Source organism: Eptatretus burgeri, chromosome 8, assembly GCF_056783735.1.
Source record: "Eptatretus burgeri isolate ZD-2024b chromosome 8, Ebu_testis_v1, whole genome shotgun sequence".
Taxonomy (NCBI): Eukaryota; Metazoa; Chordata; class Myxini; order Myxiniformes; family Myxinidae; genus Eptatretus; species Eptatretus burgeri.
Genome location: NC_140968.1, coordinates 91279640 through 91306179, shown reverse-complemented (window position 1 = coordinate 91306179; position 26540 = coordinate 91279640). Strand labels below are relative to the sequence as shown.

General features: G+C 43.5%; 1 protein-coding gene across 4 annotated transcripts in view; it reads right to left on the bottom strand.

Moving 5' to 3' along the window:
• LOC147022265 (uncharacterized) overlaps positions 1-26540 on the bottom strand; it is a 236363-nt gene that overhangs the window by 183339 nt on the left and 26484 nt on the right. The gene's annotated exons all lie outside the window — the stretch shown is intronic.

The window sequence follows — 26540 nt, the reverse complement described above, 5'->3', positions numbered from 1 at the left end:
ATTCCGAGGGCTCTTTTGAGGATCGTCACCGGCACCTGGATAGCTTCCAACTGTAGTTTGTTTGTCGTAATATTCCTCGGGATGGTATTTAAGATCTGTAAGGTTCTTTTTCATCATTCCCGTTACTTCAATTATCACTGGTACAATTATCAGCGCACTTCGAATTCCAAGATATTTTCACTCCATTTATGAGAACTTGATATTTGTTCTTTTTCTTGATTTCTGAATTGTTTAAGCCAAAATCACTGGGTTCTGACAGCTCAATTAGGAATTTTTTTTTTTTTTTGTATGCCTTGGTCGAGGCTCGTATGAGAGCAAACACACAACTCACAGCAAGGAGGCATGAGACAAGAGGGGCGGGAGTGGAAGGGACAAAACAGTGGGGAACAGACACATTAGGTGAACTGTGGAAGGGAGAGGGATGGGGATGGGACGGGGAACATGGCGAAGAGAAGATGGACATTTCAGGGACTTTCAGGAAGGAAAGCAGGAGAAATGAAGGAAGTGGGCTTGGGTGGATTATCGGGGGTAGAAAAGATCGAGGATTTGGATGGGGGAAGATAAGAGGTGGTGGTGAACAGCTGTTTTGAAAGCCTGGAGGGAAGAATGGGAAAGAATAGAGTGAGGAAGTTTATTCCAAAGGCAGGAAAAAAAGAGGAATGAAAGAGTGAAGATGAGCAGTGATTCATGATTTTGGTAGTTTTACCAGAAGGGGGTTGTTGGCGGACCTTGAGCGCCCTGTGGAAATGTGGTGGGGACAAATCGCAGAGAGAGCAGGGGGGGCAAGGCTGGAGAGGAGTCGGTAGAAGACAGAAAGACCACCGACCAACCTGCGGTGATTGAGTGAGAGGCCCAAAGACTCAGCTTCATTGCGGGAGATGCCGATGATCTTAAATGCCCTGGTTTCGACAGAGAAAGGTGGGAGGCAGGAGCACCAGCCCAGAGGGGAGAGCAGTACTCCATCAGGCTACGGACAAAAGCTTTGTAAGTGGTCAGGAGCTCAAGAGGGCCGAGGAAGGACTTAGCACGACGGAGGATTCCCAGTCGGCGACTGGCTTTTGAGGCGAGGTTGGAAATGTGACTTTCCCAGGAAAGGTCATGGCAGATAGTGAGACCTAGAAGCTTTAAAGAAAAGACTTCTTCCAGAGGATTGTTGAGAAAGTGGATGGGGTGGTTTTGTAAACGGTCCTTTCGAAGAGACATAGTGAGAGTGTGAGATTTGTCTGGATTGAAAGACATGTTCCACGTGTTGGACCAGTTTGTGATTTTATCCAGATCTGCAGTGAACGAAGAAGCTGCTGCTTGCCGGTCTGAGGGATGACAGATGGTACGGCAGAGGGTGGAGTCGTCGGCAAAGAGAAATAGAGGATTTTCCAGAGAGTCCGAGAGATCATTGATGAAAACCAGAAAAAGAACAGGGCCCAGAACGCTACCTTGAGGAACTCCAGCCTGCACAGGAAGAGGGGATGAAAGAACTCCATTTAGGGCCACACGTTGACTGCGACAGGAGAGGAAGTCTGCGAGCCATGAGTGGAGATGGCCTTGAATACCATGGGAAGAGAGTTTGGTGAGTAGGGCAGGGTGCCAGACTGTGTCAAAAGCACGTGATATGTCCAGGGATACGGCTCGGATTTCCTGTCTGGCATTGAGGACCTCCATCCATTGATGGGAGAGCAGAAGCAGCATATCCAGGGTAGAGTGACCTGGTCTGAAACCAAATTGATGATTGGAAATCAAGCCATTGGAGAAGAGGAAGGATTTCATATCTGAAGCGATGATGGATTCCATCACCTTGCTGATGATTGGGAGAAGGCCGATTGGTCTGTAGTTATAGGGATCTGTTTTTGCACCTTTTTTATGCAGGGCAGTGATGTTAGCAGATTTCCAAGCAGATGGCAGATGACCTTGGGCAAATGAGAGGGTGAATAGAACAGAGAGAGGGTGAGCAAGAGCAGAAGAGCAGGCTTTGAGGACACGTGGGCTGATGCCGTCTGGACCGGTTGCAGAATCTGACTCGAGGTTTGAAAGCAAGCTCTCCACCTTGTCAGGAGAAAAGGATACAGAGTCCAGGGACAGTTGGGTGCGACTGGGTAAAGTGGGTAGAGATAGTGATGGGTTTAGGACAAGATTTAGCTGCAAACACCGAGTTTAGACATTCAGCTTTATCACGTGTGGAATCAGCAGTGCGGCCATTTGAGGTAAGGGAGGGGATGGAGGGGGAACATACACCAGAAACAGATTTAATTAAACGCCACCAGGATTTTGAGGAGGGAGAGAGGTTTGAGAGTTCAGACTTGAGATGAGAAAGATGTTGTTTTCTGGCTCTCCTGAGGGTAGATACACACGTTCCGAGCTTTGTGGAAAGAACTGAGATTGCCCTCAGTTGGGTTTGCTTTCCATGAGGCAAAGGCAAGTTGTTTCAGGACAACTGCCTCACCACAAGCTTCAGTAAACCAAGGGCGGGAGGAAGGGTAAGACAACTGAACACGAGAGGGGATAAATCTGTGCATGAGGGAGAGCAAGTTTCTTTGAAAGAATTCCCAGGATGAGTTGATGTTTGAGAAAGTAGTGATAGGAGACCAGTCTGTAAGTTTGATGGCTGCTCGGAGACCCTGCCAGTCGGCTTGAGTGAAATGCCAGACTCGACGGCGGTGAGGTGGTTCTCTGATAACAGCCAGAGAGATGTCCACTTTGACAATGACGTGGTCTGAAGAACCAATTGGAGCGAAGGAAGAGCAGCAGATATTGTCAGGGAAATTTGTCAAAACCAGATCCAGAAGAGATGGAGTACCATTGGTTGAGATCCAGGTCGGGAAGTTGACCGATTGAGTCAGTCCCAATGAGTCGCAGAAAGCTTTTGCTGAGGTGCCATGGCAGGTGAGAGAGGTACCCACACCTAGCCAACTGGCGTGATGACAATTGAAGTCACCACATAAGAGGAAGAGAGAGTTTGGATGAGAAGATAGAAGATGGTCCATGTTTTCGGATAATGAGGTGTAGATGGAGTCATCACTGTTCGGTGGACGGTACAGTACACATATAAACATGAGGTGGGAGTGGAGGGGAAGCCGAAGCCAGAGGTATTCCTGGGGGTGTGGGGGAGTGAGAGCAGTGCATGGAGAGTGAGGAATAGAGTCTTTGATGAAGAGAGCAACACCTCCACCAGGACGAGGCTCAGGTCTGTCATACCGTAAGAGGGAGTAGCCAGGGAGAGATACTTGGGAGTCAGACACGTCTTGGGAGAGGAAAGTTTCTGTGAGGCAGATAATGTCTGGTTTGTCAGTGGCAACCTGTATGGAAAGATCTGAAAGGTTTGAGCGAAGGCCCCGGATATTTGAGGTCCACACTTTTAATGAAGAGGAAGGGGAGGAGGCTTTGGGTGCAGGAGGTGGAGGGGAGGGGGAGGGTAGGACAAGGGACGAGGGGGCAGGTAAGGAGGGTTGCTGAAGGAGTGTGGGGTATTACAGAATAACGAGGGGAGGGGGCCGAATGAGGAGGAGAAAAGGCTCTGTGGTGCTGGGGGAGAGGGGGGCAAGAGACAAGGAAGAAGGCAGTTGAGGATTTGAGGAGGTGGAGTGAAGAGATGGAGGTGAGAGGGCAGTGGAGGGAGGCAGGTTGGTGGATGAGAGAGGGGGCAACTTTGAGAAGGAAGAGTGAGGGGGATGAAAGGTGGGAGAAAGGTGAGGGGGGAATTTTTGAGAGAGGTGGGAGGGAGGCTTGGAGGGAGAAGAGTGGGATGGTTGCTTTGAGAGTGAGAGTGAGGGATGAGGGGGGTGAGTTGGCACTGAAGTTGGAAAAAAAGAATGGTTGATGGAAAGCGAACATCCATGGCAAACTGTGGTTTTTAAAAGTTTTAGGTCAGAGATGCGATTTAACACATGTGTTCCTTTGCCTTCCTTTCTTTTTTTCTTTGCCTTCCTTTCTTTTTTTGTACCTCACTGCTATATCCGGTCACAATGCTTTGTTTTTTTTTTTATATATTTACACTCAATGGGATCATCAGGTTGTGTGTGAGCATTACTTCCTTCTTTTCTATGATCATTTTGGGTTCATGTTTCCATGAGTTTTCGAGAACTGGGGTATTGAATCTTTTGCAGATGCGGCAGTGGGTTACTCCACATACTTCATCATGCCTTTGTATGTGCAGTTGTTCTTCCATGAGTTCTCACATCCCAATAGGAGATGGCTTGTGTTTTCTGTTTCTACCTGGCAGAAGCTACACTTGTCTGATTGACTCAGCCCCACCATTTTCTTAAAGCCATTGGAATAGTCTTTGGTCTTGGGCATTTATTATGATTCATTCTCCGTCTCAGTTGAGCGGACTTCTTCGTCATTCCAATGAGCCTTCTTTGTCTATGCCCAGTCTGTCCAACTCTTTTTTTTTTTTGTGGATAACTTCCTGCTCTTTTATCGTTCTCCCAGTTGTCTATGTATATCTGTTGATATTTTCACTTTGTATTTATCCCCACCACCAAAGGTGTATGGAGGTTATGTATTGACCCCTATTTGTTTGACTGTCTGTCTGTTTGTTTGTAAGCATGATATCTTAAAAGGGTTATGGACAGATTCAGACAATTTAGTGGACAGGTTGGGTCAGTGCTGGATTAACCATTAGGCAGCCAAGGCATGTGCCTTCGAGCCAGCCAAAAATTCGGGCCACAAACTTTGCAATCATCTAAGGTCTAGTAAATTGCAAAGCAAAGTGCCAAATCTGTACATGTTTTGTCATGCATATAGTCATACACTGCAAATTGTATCGAGGGATTAAATAAATAAAACGATTTTCTTTTCACATTAAATATTTGTCTTTTTTTGTGTTAAATATTTTGTTCTTGAATCAGTTCATCTTTTATCTGGGGTCCATTTCCATGAACCCGAGATCTAATTTAAAATTTTCAGGCCATTCTCTAAAATTTCAAAATGTGCCTTAGGGACAGCCGAGGCTTAATCCGGCACTGGGTTGGGTGTGTTCCAAGGATGAATCGATTTAATTTTGGTGAGGATCCGGATACTTTCATTTTTTAAGTGATTCTTTACCATTGAAAGATGGGGACAAAAACGATACGAAAGCATAATATTTAAAAACTTTGACAGGTTATGACAAAACTTTGTGGATGATTTGGCTTGGTGACAAGAATAGCGAATTGGATTTTGGTTAAGGTCCGGATGCAGATCTGGGCAATAAGTGGGATATGAAACATAAACTGTTCAGCCTGGCAGAGGTATACGCTCTCCCGTGTGCCATCCTCGTTTTATTTTTGCCTTTTTTGGAGTTGTATTCATTGCTGTTTCAGTTTTCATTTGTGACATCTTCAATTTGCACCTGTCTTTGGAAATGTATTGCAAGGTGGGTTAGGGATACCTTTTCTGGCCAGCTGTCTTCGTGTTTACACACAAATTGGATTTGGGAGTCTGTTGAACTTTCCATGCATTCACCCAGTCTGACAGATGCCATTCTGTGCACTTTCTTGAGTTCCATCAGGCTGCAGCAGCCTCCTTCTCGTCTCAGCAGGTACATTGTTGGGATGCTCTGATTTTTGTAGAACATTTTGTGGATGGTTAGGACTTTCCTTAGTTTGATATTGAGTAGTCAATCTAGTCTACCCTTATCAGTATTTCTGTCGATATGTTTGTCTGTCTGTCTGTATATATGTCTGTTTGGTCCAGTGCTCCGTTAATACAATGGCGATTTCGATGAAACTTCGTTGGTAGGTTCGCACCATGACCAAGTTGTGTGTAAATGAGAACCGTTGCTATGGACCCATCCGTTGCCTAGCAAAGGACCTTTGAAATTTTCAAAAAAAAAATCTCAAAAATTTGTTTTTTCGAAAATCAAAAATCGGGCCACGAGCGACTGTGGGCAGTACATTCAGCCATATTGTCAAAAATTTCCAGCCAGATCCTATGAAAACTGTCGGAGAAGATAGACTTTGAATGAACCCTGGTCGAAAACAATAAAAAAAACGAAGTTCGTTATATCTCAGAGACTATGAGTCAGATATACATGAAACTGGTATGGTAGGTTCATGGCATGTCCGAGTTATGTGAGAGAAAGAACCGTTGCTATGGACGCTTTTGTTGGCTAGTAACGGCTGAAAAATGACTAAATTCGACTTGATCCCCATGTCTGCCTACCGGCTTGTCAAGTTTATTGATTTCTGCTTGTGGCCAGTTTATTACTCCGCAACTGTATTGGAACACTGGTACTTTAAGTTGGTTTATGGCTTTGATTTTGTGTCTCGGGGAGAGGTTTAATTTAAGGATACACCTCGTTCTTTGCAGGTATTCTTTGTTAATTGTTTTTTGCATTTGTTTGTGACATTTTGTGGCCGTATTCTACTCCAAGGTATTTGCACGATGCTTTGTTGTCTCGTTCCTGGATTGTTGTATCTTAGTCAATTTTTGTGTCGTCTGTTTTTGTTGGTTTACCTTGTCCGAATGTGCATTTATTTAGGCCAAATTCCATATAAATGCTGTCTGAGTACCATTTCACCAATTTTTCAATTGTTCATTGTGAAGTTTTAAATTATCCATGCTCAGTATATGTGTCACGTTTCTTGTATGTTTGGACATTCGATGATTGGATGTTCGGGTGTATCAATGTCCTTGCTCATTCATGAGGTTACTCAGTGGGTTGAGGGCAATGCAAAATAGGAGGGGCAAAAGGCTATCCACCCTGAAAGATCCCACGATGTATCTTCATTTCAGGTATTTTGATCTTTCGTTCCAAGTGTTGTAATATCAATGAGTTGGATTAATTGGGGGTTAATCTTGTATACTTGAATGTGGGACACTGTCAAAAGCCTTCCTTTTTTGTAGTTTATCCAGGTTGGAGACAATTTGGTTCTTCTCATTTTACAGTTTTTGAGTATGGCCTTGTTTAGTAGTTGGTGGTCTATTGTGCAGTAGCATCTTCTCTTCCACCCCTTCTGTTCTGCTTCTCGGCCTCCTTGGTGTGTGTGTATGTGTATGTGTATGTGTATGTGTATGTGTATGTGTATGTGTATGTGTATGTGTATGTGTATGTGTATGTGTATGTGTATGTGTATGTGTATGTGTATATGTGTATATGTGTATATGTGTATATGTGTATATGTGTATATGTGTATGTGTGTGTGTGTGTGTGTGTGTGTGTGTGTGTGTGTGTGTGTGTGTGTGTGTGTGTGTGTGTGTGTGTGTGTGTGTGTGTGTGTGTGTGTGTGTGTGTGTGTGTGTGTGTGTGTGTGTGTGTGTGTGTGTGTGATGCATCAGTAGCTCTGTGCTGTTCTCCACCCACATGGTTTTTGCGGTCACGTAGAGCGAGACGACGCCCCATGACGTGTCCACGTACAGTATAAACAAATGTCATCGGAGATGGCGGTGCGGGATTTTTTCCATGTTGCCGGTTTATTTTTCTCGTATTTTAACGAAGACAAGTCAGTCTGGACGACGTTAAGCTCCCGTTGAACGCTTCGCACAACAGGTGCGAATTTGTAAGTGAACCGCGAGCGAATCGCAACGGCCTTGGACCGCAAATACACAAGTAAAATCGCTTATGTGCACCTGCATGGCGTTGAGGAAAAGCCAAGTTTTGATCTCTTGGCCAGACGCGAGTCTGCTCCATGGCCGTCTCGTATTGAGCTCAATAAAAAAAATCTCCCTACTCGAGCTCACTTTCTATTTATAGCAAGAATTGACGAGCTGTCCTTGTAAACACGTTAAAACAGCACAGCGTTTACTTTTTTTAAATCAGGTCATACCTCCTTACATATTAAAGAGCAACTCCAAACATAGGCCCCCCTCCTGAATTCAGGGATGAAGAACGATGAAGAAAATAAACGATTCCCTGCCATGTCTGGGCCAGTTGAATACAAAAACGATCTTAAGCCTTCTGTGCCAACGGGACACTTTTATTGGCTTAAGCAGTTTTGACGAGCAGTCGAGTTCCATCAAGAGGAATTAAATTCGTTCAATCCCGGGGACTTACAAACATCCTCATTTACAAGGCACGACGCCCTTTACTGCTCCTGCGTTCGACTTGAAACGAGGGGAGATATACCATGTACGTGCACTTCCGAACAGCATGCACACACTCATTATGTACCGTGTATATTGCTAGTTGAACGCACTCATCAATCTATACCATATACGTGTGCTTCACTGGACAATGTACCACTCATCCTTGGACCACGTACACACTCTTTAATGCACAATGTGCACACTCACCCATGTAACTTGTTCAGGTGCTCTTAAATGCGAAGTGTGACTTTTGTGTGGATCATCTTGTTTTCACGGATCACTCACACACACACACACACACACACACACACACACACACACACACACACACACACACACACACACACACACACACACACACTTCGGCCTCAATGAATCCCTCCTTGTGTTGAAAGTTCTGGGACAAGTCCTGACGTTTGACTATAGCTGATGTGGGCAGGAATTTGTAGTTTGATCAGGATTCCAGCGATAACTTGACCACTCGCCCCGAAAGACAACCGACCTAACATCCCATCTTCGGGACGGCATACACCGTGATGCAACGCCCTGCCGGTGAAACACCGATCTGACAGTTTATAGTCAGGTCGGAAATGGTACCCAGATGAGGCAGCTCAAAGGTAAGTGCACTACCTCAGTGCCATCCTGTTGGAATGAGCTGGAAATCATCCGTAAACTCAAAAATGACAAACCACTCCCAAAAACGCTATGCCTGTGACGTCATAATTAACCTTTGGGTGTGAGCAAAGTGAGCAATTCAATAAAAGGTTTTTTTTTTTTTAATTATCCTTAATTCCATGAAGCGTATTCAAAGCGTTCCGTCAGCCGTAGAGTATTTGAAATAGTTTAATTCCTCCTGTATAATTTTTTTTTCTGAGCGTGTGCGAAGCGCTCTTATGGGCTTTGCAGAGCGTGTGCCGGTCACGTTGTCACCTCCATCTACTATTCCAACTTCTAATTGCATATCGGGTTGTAGCTCACGCTTTTCAGAGGCTCATCACATTCCCACTTAGAATAAACCAGTTAACAGGTGAAATAAACCACTCATTAGATATACAATGTTGTGCATCATACTCGTTTTGGTCGGACTGACCGATATTGTGTGGTTCATCCGCCCACTCGGTTTGTGCCATACATGGTCCGTGTACAGAGAGTTCAGCTGTTCACAGAGCAGCTGTTCCTTTATATCTCGTGTATGAACCACCTTTTCCCACTCGCCCCACCCCCCAGATATTAAAAAAACGACAAAAAAACATTTTGCATTGATGTATAAATTGGTCTGGTGTTGATGTGGTGCAGGCATGATGGGCCGAATGGCCGCCTCCTGCATCGAAATTCCTTGTGTAACCGAATGGTATGCATGCGTGATGACATCCCCAGATAATAGTTGTGTAACGATTGATTTTGAGGGGTTTCTGAATATTTACCTAATTGTTAATACAGTACTCGGGATAAAAAAAAAATCATTCTCCACCTGTCATCATGATGTCACAGAGGGCGTTGACCCTCAGTCTGCAGGGAAATGCTAAACTCTTGGTCACTCATTGAAGCTTCGGCCCCACGAGGCCCCCTAGTGAGCGTCCAACGGGAAAACAGAAGCACGGATTTAATTAGCTTCATGAACACACAAGTTTCTTGTTTCAGAAGCTTTGCAGTCTTGAGCATGGTAATCAGAATCGAGCACAGCTCAAAACAAAAACAATTACATCATTTGGACAGTTATTACATCATTCGGACGCTTCAAGGATTGGCACACATTCCATGACTTCGTACAGTACAACCGAAAATGTGTCAATGCAGCAAACGCGGATGTTGGGTGGTCTTACGTGGGTTAGAAGACCATGAACCATCTGGTCAATGTAATTGTTTCCAGTGCAAAGGCCTCGACCCCCAGACAGGAAGAGGCGTAACAAACCTGGTGTTAAGCAACTCCAAAAAGACCAGATCACTGAACTCCTGCAGTCCCAGCAGGAATTTAAACTGGGCGCCCCATCTGCCGGAATTAGTTGGTGAACGTTAAAGATCCCACGGTGTCCCTTGCGAAGATGGGATGCAGATGGGATCGTATGATGTCCCTTGTCCAAACTATCGCCTGCACCCTGAAGAAATTGCAAATTCCTGCTGGGACTGCAGGAGTTCAGTGATCTGGTATTTTTGGATCTGGCAATCTGGTCAGTGATCTGGCAATTTCTTCAGGGTGCAGGCGATAGCTTGGACAAGGGACGTCATACGATCCCATCTGCGGCCCATCTTCTCAAGGGACACCGTGGGATCTTTAACGTTCACCAACTAATTCCGGCAGATGGAATGCCCAGTTTAACATCCGTGCGAGGGACGGCACACACATTGATGTGGCACCCTGCATGCGAAACACCAGGGTGAGAGTTTATAGTTGGGCTGAGAATCGAACCCAGGTGAGACAGCTGAGATACGAGTGTGCGTGCTTTTCGGCTATCCTGCCAGCCCATAATGGGTGTCTTCGAGTGTAATGGAGGGTACTCGTCTATTCCCGGCGGGGGGGGGGGATACCCAGTGCTGCCTGGCAGGGGATTTGGGACATGGTGGACATTGAAAAGCTGTAGAGTTATTGGCCTCATAGTGGTTACCTATTGCGTGCAGGCCGTTGGCAGCACTGCCAGACCCCACATCCGACGATAAAACTTTGAGGCCTTTGGTGGCCTAAAAAAACTGACGTCAAGGCCAATGTGTGGCAGCTTTAAACCTTGCCCAGATTCTGAAGTACTTACTCCCAAAGGTTGGGGCCTCGACGTGCTACAGTTTGGCCGTCAAAGAGTAACATACAAAGCCACACACAAATATTTGAAAATATTTATAAGATACCCGATTCTCTGTATAAACCACCATTTGCAAAGCACCGTGGGAAACGTTGCTCTCGTTAAAAAAGTGGAACAACATGTTGAGAAATTTTTAACTCAAATCATATTTTGTTCAATCATTATCTGGTAAGACGTCATAAATTCCCCGTTTCGCTCACAGTGCCCATCCAAGTCGATCCCCACTGCAGTCACGTCATACAAGGTCTCCCAACGCCCAAGAAAATGCATCGTAAAAAAAAAAAAAAAAAAAGAGTGAAAAATTCCTCCGCAACTAGTTTGGATCTTAAGGCACACTGTGCACTCACACACGTAACATGTAACGTCAAGGTCATTATGACGTCACTGCAAACAGGACGACCACTGCCCCCAGTTGGTGCGTAATTACGGCCGTGGTTTACGAATTGGACAAACAGCACTTGTACAAGTACGACGTTGATCCTCAAGAGAGTCTGGCATCAAAGTACAGAAGAACAAACATCAGACACTAAACGCTACTCTTTGATGCATCCTTGTACACGTCGCTCGGTCTAGCTTGTATAGAGCTAGCCAGGGAGCCATTGATGTACAAGAGGCTTTACCAACGATTCCGCATGTGTTTTTAATGCTCGTGGCAATTGCGGGATGTTACTGGACCGACAAAAAAGTTACAAAGTGCTTCTACGGATATCTGTTTGCACGTGGAAGCAATTTCCCTTTGTCTGGCGATGTCATCTCTGTAACAAATTGTCCCATCAGTGCAACCACATGGAGCTGCCGTTGCCCTAAGCCGTTAGGCTTGCAGGACTTGTGGCTCTTGTAATAACAACGTCGGTGAGCGACACGGACTCGCATCATGATGTTCGCATGTTGCTGACTAATCCGTACAAGCCCAGCGAGACCTGAGAGCACGTGATTGCATCCAGGACGTCATTACAAGTGCTGTACATTCACACACTACGTCATAAGCCTACTCGAGCACACACAGATGATGAAGTCAGTGATGCACTTCCTCAAGACTTTTCTGCTTTCTGATTGCCTTACCATGAGCTTTGCATCGTGTTTGTTCATTGCACGAATTATTGTTAAACGACAATGCATTACGAGTTTGTCATGTGGAACCTCACACGATGCGTGTTAGGATTTCGAAATTTTAACAGAGATGTATCTGATTAAACATCTCTGTTTCATCACTGTGGCCTCTTATTAGGGCTTTGTTCACTGGCAAGAGCATGCAAGGCTTGGGCCTTACATGTTGTACATCAGATGTTTTGGGTGTTCTACTGGTCACCAACATTCTGTGCAAGACATGTTCTCATCCCTTACAAGGATTGCTTGTGCAGTTCTAAGAAGGCTCTGTTTCACACTTTGACTCATCGAAATGTCCATCTTCTTATTCTTCGTTCAAATGCAGCACGAGGGAGCAGGGTAGCATCAATGGCTAAGGGAGCGACTGCATCGCTGGTGCAACCGCTCTCTGCTGGTAAGGGCAAGATTTTAAAAAAATTTATTCAGGGTGCTGGTGATAGCTCGCCTATTCTTCACAAAGGACACCATGGTATATTTAACGTCCATCAGCGAATGCTGGCAGACGGGACGCTCGTTTGACGTCCATCCAAGGGACGCCACACACATTGATGAATCACCCTGCCTGTGAAACACCGGGATGACAGTTTATAGCTGGGTCGGGATTCAAACCCTGGCTAGATAGCTTACAGGCGATTATGCGTACCTCAAGGCCACCCTGTCAGCTTATCGACATATCGAACACACTACCAGTGTGAGGCGTGTATCGTGTGGTGGACAAATCATATGAAGAAATATGATACAGAAATAATTCTACACATTGTTTTCTTGTAGAAGATCTTTTTTGAAAGTTCTGTAAAAGTACTTTACAACTTGAGCACCAAACTATTTCGTCTCTGTATAATAGAACAGATTCATTCATTAGAAGGGCATGCGGTAGAGCGCATACATCCGCCACGCAATGCCTGATCCACAAGAACATATCGGGCCCAACACGATTTTGAAATGTCATGCTATAAAGTACTATATCGTTTTTGGCCATATCTCTCAATGGTGAAGAATCACTTTATAAATTAAATAATTCACATATCCAGATCCAGATCTTTACCAAAATGAATCAATTCTTCCTTGTCACACACCCAACCGGCGCACCAGGTTTCATACGAATCCGTCCACAACTTTTTGAGATATTGTACTATATATCGTTTTTGGCCCTCTCTCTCAATGGAGAAGAATCACTTTTTAAAAATCTTGCAGCCGAATCTAGATCCGGATCTTCACCATAATCTAATCAGTTCGTCTTTGTCACACATCCAACCTGTCCACAAAATTTCATCCGGATCCATCCAGAACGTTTTGAGATATCCTGTACACAAACAAACAAAGACAAACGTACAAACAGGCAGAAAGGGGTGAAAACATAACCTCATTCACCTTTTGTGGTAGAGGTAATTATAATCATTTAAAGAACATGATCTGGAGAACACCTTCTTTAGATTTTCAGCTTTTACATTTTTGAAAAAAAATAAATAAAAATAAAAAAAACATTCAAATATTTTGAACGAATGTTCCATAGCACACGTTCTCGAGCGCATTCTCGAGAAAGTAAAAACAACCTGCTCTCCAGAATTTGCTCCTCAAGTTGTATGCATTATATAGAACACGTTCTTTATTGGATCTACAGCGACAAATAAGGACAAATAAGGAATAAGAGGAGATGAGTGATCCAAGTGTGGATGTACATGATTGTGTGTTTGTACTGTTCATGCTTCATTAGCTCACTCTGACCACTCCCTCCCCTCAACCCCACAGACTCCATTATGAATCCTGGAGACTTCTCTCGACTCATATGGAACCTCAACCAAACATTACGATTATACATCATGAGTAGGGATACCCAGCATTGCCCGGTGCTGTTCTAATCCTGTTGGATGAACTCGCTCATGAATCTCTGAAAGTTTGACAAGATCCATTTTGCCAATTCTGAGAAAAATGACGACACACACACACACACGATCCTGGAAGCTGAAGAGCGCCAAAGTAGTACCAGTGATAATTTGAGCAAATGGAATGATAAGGAAGATATCTTAAAAAGCATCCCTGGGAATATTAAAACAAAAACTACAGTTGGAAGCTGTCTGTGACGATCCTGAAAATAACCCTCGGAACAAAACTTTGAGAACAAGAAATTTTCACAACTTGGTCCATGAATCATGGAGGTGGATACTTCAAGTTCAATACATGGGAGGACTCCATTCCACCTTCTGAAATGTGCGCGCGCAAACACACACACACACACACACCTCTCACAGTTATTGATCTTCTGGTTCTTTAAGAAGCTTTAGGGAATTCTCTACACTAGTGTGATTTATAGGGAATGTTTTTATGATGGAAAAAGGCAGAGTACTGTATGTTCATTGAGACAGCTCAAATTGGAGCAACTTACAGACATTAATTTCACAAATGTGTCTTTCCTTGCCTAAACAGTCAAAAAATATGAATCTCAGCACGTTCCACCTCCAAAAGAGGTGGAATTGATGGAATTCTTTAAACAGTAGCAATCGCGTATCTCATGTAGGATTGTGAAAAGACAACATGGATTGTTGTATTTTGTATTATCTCTGAACATTTCCATCTATATAAATACTTTCAAGTGTTTGTACGGTATTTTTCATGGCACCGAGAGGCCCCAAATTTTGGGTGTCGGTACTTCAGAATCTGGGTAAGGTTTTAAGTTCCCACACGTTGGCCTTGACATCCGTTTTGAGGCCACCGAAGGCTGCCATAGTGTATATTGGGATGTGGGGTCAGGCATTGCTGCCACCGGGCCGCAGGCAAAAGGTAACCACCATGAGGCCAATAATTCATCCCGAAGCCATAGTCGGGAAAAGCTCACCCAGCCGGGCAGCGGCGGGTACCCCCTGTTCGTGATAGAACAAAGCATTGGTTGGCACATTGGATAAAAAAAAAAAAAAACGACAGTAAATGAACACATTTCTCTCCCCACAACATTAACACGACAAGACTACACACGTCAATGACCCAGGGCATCACACTTCTCATTGAGCTGTCTTGCCTGGGCTCTACACTCCCTCAGATAGATGTTGAGCCAGGTGTCTCATCTGTTTGTATTATTTAGTGTCTTTCGATGAAGAGTAGCCAGGTGAGCTATCACCGGCACCCTGAAGAAATGATAAATTCCTGCCCTGACACTCTCACAAAAGGTCTTCAACATTCTTTGAATGGGGCTATTGTCTTGCAGGGAAGTGAAATCAACTGCGTCATGATGGAGTCCCCATTAATGAAACTAAACACTGTATTACATCCCTCTTCCTGGGTCTGTCTTTCCCTAGTTCTCTTTCTCAATGGAAAAATCAAGTGGAAAATGTATGACCTCGAAGTAATTGAGGAGTGTGACCTCAAATGGTGCGAATCCACACCAATGTGACGCTCACATGCTGCTCATCAACCAATCAGTCAATGCCACGTTCACATCCATGGACGGAATGACAATGCATCATCCACCACCAGCGTGTCCAGACAAGTCTGAACAAGAACAATTGGCCTGGCAATTACATACCGGTCACATCTCCGGTCCATGTGTGCAGGATGTCCCCAGGGTAGATTCCAAGGCAATGTAGATGGACCCGGAAGCTAATTCCCTTGTAATTGTGCTTACAGTTGAAAAGCATGCCTTACCAATTGTTTTGTCATCCAAAATATATAACCTTATCAAAGCTTGATTAATCTAAACTTTAAAACTTGTCACAAAGGTATCTAACGTAAATCAACCAATTGTTAAAAAAAAACCTTATTCATAACAAACACAGCAAGCAACATAAGGGAATGTGTTACAACCATTTCAAAGCAAATTGATCCTTTTTCTTCTTCTGTTTTACAGCAATAACGTCATCAAAATGCAGTATCTGGAGACCATGAACGACTTCGAAATTCCCATTCCATCCGTTGGGACCATACTCTGCGCAGAGCGTTGGTGCTGCTGAAGCATTCACCTTGGCTATTGGTGACAATCCTGGATGGGTCACCACTCCACACTGGATACCAGCAAGCTGGTACTCATTTTGCCAACCTCCGGATGACAGGCTGAGTCAACCCCACCTGATATTAATTCAACGACAAAGTGGGATTTGAACTCATGACCCATGGAGCCCAAGCCCACCACCTGAACCATGGAGCCAACACCAGGCATATATTCCCATTGTCATAACAATATATGTACGATTTGTTTACATGATTAACTTTTTGCAAAGCACCATTCATATTATAGTGACATTCCAGAATGCTCCCAAAAGTGACACTCCAAACTGTTATTTATAGTCTGGAGTATCACTTAAGGGAGCCAAGTTCACATAAGTAGAAGTGACCATCTTCCTTAGATCTATAAAAGGTGAAACACATGCAGTAAGGGTCTTATTCTTCTGCATGATGCAGCACAAGGCTGCTGGGTAGCATCATTGGCCGAGGGCATGGCTGTGCCGTTGCCGTCATGCCCTCTGTAGATTATGGCATGAATTTGGAATTTCTTTCGGGTGCCAGTGATAGCTCACCTTCGCTTCACGAAAGACACCTTGGCGTGTTTAACGGCCAGCAAATAATGCTCACAGATGGGTCGCCAGTTTAAGGTCCATCCGAGGGACGGCACACACATTGATGAATCACCCTGCCTGTGAAACCACCTGTGACAGTTTATTGTGGGATTCGAACCCAATCTGGACAGCTTTGAGACGAGTGTGAGTCAGGGTCGATGTGTATATATATATATATATATATATATATATATATATATATATATATATATATATATATATATATATAGTTACAGATCTGGAAACCATAAGCATTCAACATACAGATCTCAAAAGTCAGTTATGTCATTAAGTATGTGTAGAGTCAGACCCCTTTCCTTTTGTCCAGTGGGAGAATCAAAGGTGTGCATTGCGGTTTATTTTTAGTTAGGTTATTAAATCTTTACATCCAACAAACCCTCCAACAAGCCATCTAACAACCATCCCATGTGCATGACCCCTCGGCCCATCATGATCCACCACCAACCAGCTGCCTTCTCGCACCCTGACGTGCCAAGCCAAGATCTCACGGTTCCGGTTTCTTGGCTTCCACGAACGTTGTAACTCTTTCACGACAACCTTTGCAACATTGATACTGTTACTCGTCAAGTATGAACCCATGTGGCTGGGGTTTCCCAGCAGGGGCCAAGGCCCCTCCCCGGAAGGGTATGCCGTGGGACCCTGTCCAATCAAAGGCAGACAGCGAGGTGTGTTCATCAAGGACCCTCCCCGCTGAGGGAGTTCCATAAATTCCCGAGCACTCTCTGAGGCAGGGGTCTTTTTGTGGTCTTGGTGAGTCTTTTTGGAGGGTTATATTTATATATATATATATATATATATATATATATATATATATATATATATAGTTGTGTTCATTGTACAGTTTTGCCAGAATATAAGCAAATCAACAGTAAATGAAGCACTTGATAGTGTTTCTGCAAGAGATCTTTGTGGGATTAAAAATGAAGTTTTTTTTTTTTTTTAATGAAGTCCTGAGAGTGGAAGCTTTAATATACTTTGTATACAAAGTCTAGACTATCGTCCTGGGTAAGACGTTAAACTGCATCCTGCACTACCTTGTGGTTAGTTTGGCTTTTGAGCTGAAGGCTAAGGTTCCACCCTGAAAGAAGTGGTTGGCGTTAGGAAGGGCATCCAGTCGTAAACTTTTCTCGGTCTTTTTGTTTTTTATGATGCCAGGAATGAATGGACGAGGTACAGCCCGTCGTACCACGTGGGCAGCCCCACCTGCTTGCCTCAAACAGAAAGGTGGACTTGATTACCATGGTAATCATGATGATGCCAAACGGCTAGATGCTGTTCCTAGGCCCCTGGCACATAGGGAAAAGAAGCTAGTAGAGGTAGTAGTACGAGTTTTCCCCACAAATGTTGGGACAATGAGTGAGAGAAGTGGGAATGTTAAGGACAAACGTAGATATAGATATATATATATATATATATATATATATATATATATATATATATATATATATATATATATAGATATACACATATACATTGGACGCATGAGACAAGATTGAGAGGTCAAGAGGCAAGGACAATTGCCACAGGACAGGAAAAGTACAAGTTAGTTTGGTCATGAGTAAGAGGGTGAAGGGGTTATTGGTGAGCTAGTTGCAGGAAAGTTTATGCATTACGTTTTGGAAGTGTCGAGACAGTGCACTGGAATCATAAAATTGAAGGTGAATGTCGGAGAAAAGTTGATGAATGTGGTGTCAGCTTAGACACCACAAGTAAACTTAGGTGAGGAAGAGGAGAGAAGAAAAGTTCGGGAAAATTTAGAGGATGTTGTGCAAAAAGTTGATGTTTCTGAGAAGTTAGTGCGAGATGGGGACTTGAAGGGACATGGAGGAGAGAAAAGACACGTGGATTAGAAGGACATTTGAGGGACGTGGAAATACATGGTGATTTTGGGTATGGAGGAAGAAATACAGAATGCACGTTATGCGATCGTTGACACACGTTACTTGTAAGTTACTCATAAGTAGAAATACGTCGAGGTAATGTCTAGCATACCCGAAACTTATTTCTAACCTATGAGTAACGTATCTCCAACGCATATCGACGTATGTTGACGTATTTGACGTCTTCCGGACGACCACAGAACTTACTGAACGTGTTTCTAACTTACAGCTACCGTATAATGGCGTATTGGCAGCGTTTAGGGGAATTGGTATATAAAAATGGGGTTCACAGGAGGAACCCCTCAGTGTTCCAGACTCCATGGTTATTTTTTTTTTTTCTTCGGCATGACGGTGATGTTGACACTTCGATTACTAGTGCGGTTATGATTTGAATCGTCGAGCGGCAGCCTATTAATAGGCTACGCCACGTGATCGTCGGCGATACTCTGCCGCACGGTATGCATACGTTAGACTATCGTTGGGCATAAGTTGTGAACGCCGACAACACGCTAAGCATTCGTTAGTACAAGTTATCTATAAGTTATCGAAACGTTCTGTGTACGTTACTAATACGTTATGCATACGTCCAACTCGTTATGAATACACCCAAAACTGAAAAAAACATCAATAGTTCAGCGTACGCCAGCGTTTTAGATACATTTTGATACGTTGCCATACGCTGGCTAAAACGTCAAGGTGTGACAGGGCCCTAACAGGGGCTTGAAGTTGGTTATGTTTTCACCCCTGTCTATTTCTTCATGTACAGGATATCTCAAAAAGTTGTGGACGGATCCGAATGAAATTTTGTGGACAGGTTGGGTGTGTGATAAGGACGAACTGATTATATTTTGTTGAAGATCCGGATCAGACTACTAGAATTGTTTAAGTGATTCTTCACCATCGAGAGATTGGACCAAAAACGATAGAGCACGATATCTCAAAAGCTTTTAGATGGATTCGGATAAAACCTGGTCGACAGGTTGGGTGTGTGGCAAGGACGAATTGATCTGATATTGGTGAAGATCCGAATCCGGATCTGAATACGAGGATTATTGAATTATTAAAGCAATTCTTTGCCATTGATAGATAGGGACAAAAACGACATAGTACTGTATCGCATGATAGTTCAAAAATGCATTGGGCCCGATATGTTCTTGTGGACCAGGCATTGTGTGGAGGAGGTATGCGCTCTACCGAGTGCCCTTCTAGTTAATACATGTTTTAAGCAAAGGGCAAAGCAGATGGTAATGACTGCAGAATCTAAGAGTCAGATTGACTACCGAGGAAACTAGGAGGAAGTGTAGTTAATGTAAAAGTGATACCCATGAAAGAATGTTTGACACAACACAGATTAGTTGTTGGTGGTCGAAGGATTAAGACTGAAGAGAAGGTTAAGTACAGTATGTGAAATGCAGACCCCGAGTGAAAGCTTGGAAATTGAGGTCAATTATTTTTTTTTGAAAGAAGTAAGCCAGCTAAGAAAGAAAAGATAGAGAATATGAAGAGTGGGAGAAGAGATTGAAGACTGCAGAGGGAGGAAACAACATATTCGGGATAGGTAGACAGATGATGGAAGGACAGAAAGGATGTTCTTCTGGGAATAGATTGTTTGAGGAGAAAAGATTGAAAGGTTGGAGTTAGAAAAGAGGAAATTGAAAAAGAATGGAAAGACTACTTACAAAAGTTGTTGAATGAGGAGAATGAATGGGATAAGGAGATGGGTAGCAGGTGAAGAGAAGGTGCAGAGGAAACATAAAAGGAGGAGGTTAGATCAGCTATTAAGAAATTAAAGAAAGCTAGAGCAGCAGGACCAGCTGGTGTTGTGATTGAGTTGGCGGAGGCCACAGGAGAGTTGGGACAAAAGTGAATGACTGAGTTTTGTAGTATGATAAATAGGAATGGATATACAGTATCTCAGATAATTGATTAGACAGTATGAAAGGTGACACACAACTTCCTTCATCATACAGAGAAGTGAAGTTGTTAAAGAAAGTATTGGAAGATATGAGGTTTTTGGGTTACAGATTGAGAGAAGTCGTCAATGAAAATGAGAACCAATTTGGCTTTATGAGTGGAAGCTTGACGAAAGATGCAATCTTTATAGTGAGGCCAATTAAAGAGAAGTGCTTAAGGCCCAGTCACACCTTGACGTTTTAGCCAGCAATGGCAACGTATTAAAATGTATGTAAAACGCTGGCTTACGTTGAACTTTTGATGTTTTTTTTAAAAGATTCGGATGTATTCATAACGACTTGGTCTTATGCATAACGCATTAGTAACGGACACAGAACGTTTCGTTGTGTTATAGATAACTTATACCAACGAATGCTGAACCTGTTGTCGGCCTTCACAACCTATGCCCAACGATAGTCCAACTTATGCATAGCGCTGCACGCATCGCCGACGATGACGTGGCGTAAGTTATGGAAAGGCTGCCGCACAACGATTCAAATCATAACCGCCGCAGAAATGGAAGTGTCAACATCGCAGTCACACCTTGGTGACCTTGCCAGCGTAAGCCGACCTCTGAAAAATGCGTCAAACGCTGGCGCACGTCGAATACGGTATGGGTAAGTTTGGTATGCATGAATAGAACGCTAAAGTATGCTATCATACGTCGTAGTAAGTGGAGTAAGTCTTGTAATTTTGAACATGTTGAAAATTTTACGACGTACTTGCCGTATGACACACGCTCCGCATGCGATGGGAATAAGTTGTACGCACGATATGCGATCGTTGACACACATCGACACACGTTACTTGAAAGGTATCATAATTCGAAACACGTCAAGGTAATGGTTAGCGTCAGTGTTCCAGACTCCCGTTTTTTTTTTTTTTTTTTTTTTTTTTTTTTTTTCCTTCGGTATGACGGTGTTCAGTGCGGTTATGATTTAAATCGTTGAGCGGCAGCCTATTAATTATATTATAACCGCACTAGCAATCGAAGTGTCAAAATCGTCATCATACCGAAGGAAGGAAGAACAAAAAAGAAATAATAAAAATTAAAAAAAAACAGGGAGTCTGGAACACTGACGCTAGCCATTACCTTGATGTGTTTCGACTTATGAGCACCTTACAAGTAACGTGTGTCGATGTGTGTCACCGATCGCGTAACGTGAGTACAACACGTAACTCATAGGTTAAAAATAAGTTTCGGGTACGCTAAACATTACCTCGACGCGTTTCGACTTATGAGTAACTCACAAGTAACGCGTGTCGAAATGTGTCAACAATCGCATGACGTGCCTACAACTAATGGCCAGCGTTATGCGGAACGTGCGAGTCATACGCTGGGATAAGTATTAAAATTTCAAGCATGGAAAAATTTGAGGACAACCGAAAAGTACAACGTTTAAAGCCAGCGTACAACGACGTATGGCAGTGTTTTTCAGCGTGCTCTCAATGTTATCAAAACTTACCCATAACGTATTTGACGTGTACCAGCGTTTTAGACAAATTTTCCAAAAAATCGGCATAAGCTGGCTAAAACGTCAAGGTGTGACTGGGCCTTTAGCAAAGAAGAAGTTATACCATGCATTTGTAGATCTTGATAAGGCATATGATGGAGTACTTAGGAGACATGGAGTAAGAGGATTTGGTGAGGATAGTTATGTCGATGTTTAAGATGTCAAGAACATCAGTAAGAACTGGAGGATGTACAGAGTCATTTGAAGTGAAAGTAGGTTTACATCAGGGATCAGCGTTGAGACCCTTTCTTTTTTGTGTTAGTTCCAGAAGAGATTACAATAGAGGTGGGTTAGGATTTCCGGAGAACTATTATAGGCAGATGACCTAGTCATAATAGCAAAAACAGAATTAGACGTAAAAGATGCAGTAAACCCTCGTCCAAAGTGGGGGTTAGTTTCCTGGAAAATGGCGCATTCGGCAAAACCGTATTGCGCAAGTTTATGACCTTAAAGGATAAATGGGGAAGGGGAAGTGGCCGTGGAATGTAACATACGGACAAATATTTTATACATTTTTTTTTGTTCATGAAAGCCTCAAAGGGAATACCTATACACATACTGTGTAGATATTTGTAGGGTGGGGTTAATTGTTTGAGGCCAGGGGATCATTGTTGCCAGTGGGCATGTCATGGCACAAACGGGTTGCATTAAAAAAAGTCACCAGATGGATCTTCCACAAAGAAAGAAGTGTAAGATGATCCTTGAAAGTCTTGAACCCATGTGCATTGTGCAGATGTACATACTGCTACCAAATCTCATAGAAAAGCCCTGTTTCGTCAGCATTGAACACCTGTTCAGGGGCAGAGCAATTTTCTGTTATAAACTACAGGAGGTCGGGCTTGACCGAATAGTGCATTCGGTGAACTCGCTTACATGATACTCGTGGCCGACCAACGCCATACCATCCTGCCATGAAACTTGTGCAAAATCACGATCTTTCTCTACTAATGTCAGAGTACCTCATGCGATTTCTTCATTACACCACCACTTGGAGAGGCTTGACGTTTCGGTGACGTACTGTATTTAAGGGTACAGCATGCAGCTAAATAACGATGATTAAAGAAATCTCCTGTGCACAAGCTCAAGCTACCATGGTGCAATGCAGACTGAAAACAGTGAGGGTGGCCTGAATATGGTGGGAGACGTCACCTCTGCGTATGGCATAGTCACAGCATCACATTCAAACTCGTATATAATCAAGTTTTATGTGCATTCGGTAAACAAGTGGCACAATTATTCCCAAGTATATAAACGAATCTGCATTGCGAAAACCCACGTTGGATGAGGGTTTACTGTGTTTAATATTTGGAAGAGAGTGTAAGGGATTGAGAGTGGATACGATAAAACTGATTGTTAGTGGCAAAGAAGGAGAAAGGAACGAGAGTAGGAGATCTCCTTGTATGAGTTGTGGTAAGCAATCGGGTCAAATTCTATTCAGTGTGCATCTTCTAAATGGTGGTGTCATTAGAAATGCAGTGGAATTATTTGAAGTTTGTGTACAGTGGTTGGTAGTTTCAGATGTAAAAAGTGCATGGGTGGTGTGAAGGAAATACCTTGTATATTATTTCCGAGTTAGTTGTTTCGTGTCGCGCTATCTTCGACTTTGTTCTGCGCTCGAGTAACGTGATATTCGGCTTACATTATCTCAAAGACCATATGAGGTGCATGGTACAAAAAAAGTAAATAAAATGGTTCTGATACAGTGAAATCGTATTCCACTTACTGCATTAAAGTAAAATTACTACTGATACTCTGCATCAGTTCCTTTCTCAAACACACCCACCCCAACATGTCGCGCAGAGTGCGGGTTATGCTAGTTTATATTAATGTATTCCAAATTGTAATTGTGCTGGTGTTCTATAAATTTAAGTTTTGTGCTACAAGTCGAATTTGCTGTCAAATGAGATTTCAGACTATGCTATAAGTGCCCCCTTCGCCCTAAATGTTGATAAAATGTCTTGTTGCGGAGCGGTGTGACCTGGTCTGATAACAGCAAACTTGTGCCTTCAAATGTATGTCGTGTACTTCTCACCTAGAAGACACGTATGCAGTTAGGGTTAACAACCCCTCCACTCTCCCATACAAGTATAAATGCCTTGAAATGTAATCTTGTTTTAGTGCAAGCACGTGTGATGTATGGCATCTCAGTGGCTTGTACTCCTTGGGACTGACCAAGTACCAAATAATAATAAAACTCTGATGTAATGTACTTAAACTGTGAAAAGTGAATTAATCGGGTTGGTTTAATGGCTAATTAAAAAGTAAGATAAATAAAATATACCCAAATAATATTGCAACACATGGGGGTTCTGTTTGTTCATTGAATGAAGTGTACGAGGGATACATTTAAAACCGAATCGGCCTGACGTCAAACCCTAGATAAGTTAAATAAGATTCCACAATCAACCAGCAAGAATTCTACAACGATCACTACGAGGTTCACGGTGAAAAATCCACATCAGTGGAAATGAAGATGCAGACAACATGGGGGTGATGGATATGGGATTTGAAGTTAAGCTGGAAAAGGTTAAGAGTTTTAGTTACTTGGGAGATGCACAATATGGCCAAAAGTATGTGGACACCCCTTCTAATTTGTGGATTTGACTATTTCAGCCACACCCATTGCTGGCAGTTGTATAAAATCAAGCACACAGCCGTGCAATCTCCATAGACATACATTGGCAGGAGAATGGGCCGTACTGAAAAGCTCAGTGACTTTCAACGCGGCACCGTCATAGGATGCCACCTTTCCAACAAGTCAGCTCCTCAAATTTCTGCCCTGCTAGAGCTGCCCTAGTCAACTCTAAGTGCCGTTATTGTGAAATTGAATCATCGTCTAGGAGCAACAACAACTCAGCCACAAAGTAGTAGGCCACACAAGCTCAGAGAACGGGACTGCCAAGTGCTGAAGCGTGTTGGGTGGAAAAATCGTCTGTCAGTTGCAACACTAACGACAGAGTTCCAAACTGAGTTTTAAGCAACGTTAGCAAAAAACACTGTTCGTCAAGAGCTTCATGAAATAGGTTTCCATGGCCGAGCAGCTGCACACAAGCCCAAGATCACTATACGCAATGCCAAGTGTCAACTGGAGTGGTGTAAAACTCATCGCCATTGGACTCTGGAGCAATGGAACACACATTCTCTGGCGTGATGAATTACGCTTCACCATCTGACAGTCCAATGGATGAATCTGGGTTTGGTGGATGCCAGGAGAATGCTACCTGCCAGAATGCATAGTGCCAATTGTAAAGTTTGGTGGAGAAGGAATAATCATCTGGGGCTGTTTTTCATGGTTCGGGCAAGGGCGCTCAGCCCATTAGTTCCATTGAAAGGAAATCTTAATGCCACAGCATACAATGACATTCTAGATAATTCTGTGCTTCCAACTTTGTGACAACAATTTGGGTAAGGCCGTTTCCAGTTTCTGCATGACAATGCCCCCACACACAAATGGTTTGCCAAGATCGGTGTGGAAGAACTTGACTGGCCTGCACAGAGCCCTGACCTCAACCCCATCAAACACCTTAGAGATTAATTGGAATGCCGACTGCGAGCCAGACCTAATCGCCCAACATCAGTGCCTGACCTCACTAATGCTCTTGTGGCTGAATGGAAGCAATCCTCCCAGGAATGTTCCAACATCTCGTGGAAAGCCTTCCCAGAAGAGTGGAGGCTGTTATAGCAGCAAAGGGGGGGAACAGCTCCATATTAATGTCCATGATTTTGGAATGAGATGTTGGATGAGCAGGTGTCCACATACTTTTGGCCATGTATCGTATGTTAGATGCAGGTGGTGAAGCAGTTAGCTGTGAGAACTCGGATAAGGAAGGCATGGAATAAGTGGAGTGAGTTGAGGCATTTTAACACAAAATAAACCCCAAGTGAAGTAAAAAAGCAAAGTATATTTGCCCTGGATTAGACTAGTTTTGATGTGCAGTAAGTAGCGAGACTTGGGGAATGAGGGTACAAAACGAGAGAAGAATATAGAGGACAGAGCTAAGGATGATGAGACGGGTATGTGGGGTGACACAAAAGGAGTACGCAGAGTAGTAGGTCCGTAAGAAAGAGGCTCAAAGCTACTAGTACTGAAGAAGAGTTGAGAAAGAGAAGACGAATGTAGTTCGGGCAAGAGTGAGAAAGAGAGAAGATAAGACTGTCAAGGAAGTCACTCGTTTAGTAATAGAGGGGAAAAGACCGAGAGGTATACCTGGTGTTGGCTTAATCGTGAGGGTGGTGGGCTTGGGATCCAAGAATCCTGAGTTCAAAACCCACTGGGCTGTTGAATTAATACCAGGTGGGGTTGACTGCCTGTCATCCTTCAGAGGTTGGCAAAATGAGTGCCAGCTTGCTGGAGTGGCGATCTGTCCAGGATTGTGCCAAATGGCCCAGGAGACTGCTTATATTAGGCAGCACCAATGCTCTACACAGAGTATGGACCCAATGGATGGATGGAACAAGAGGTACACTCAAAAAGACTTGGAAAGATGTGATCAGTAGAGGCATGCAGTTGTTTGTGAAGGAGGATGCTTTCAACAGGACTAAGTGGAGAGGTGCTATCAGCTGGCCAACCCCCTCATATTGGAAAATGGTCGTTAAACGAGTCGAAGTAGTAGGAGTAGTAGTAGTAGTAGTAGTTACAAAGTATAGCGTAATGGAAGAACAGAAAGGTAATGTGACTGAGGAAAGAAGGGTAATGCAGTCAGTGGGACAAGTGGATGTAACAAGCAAGGG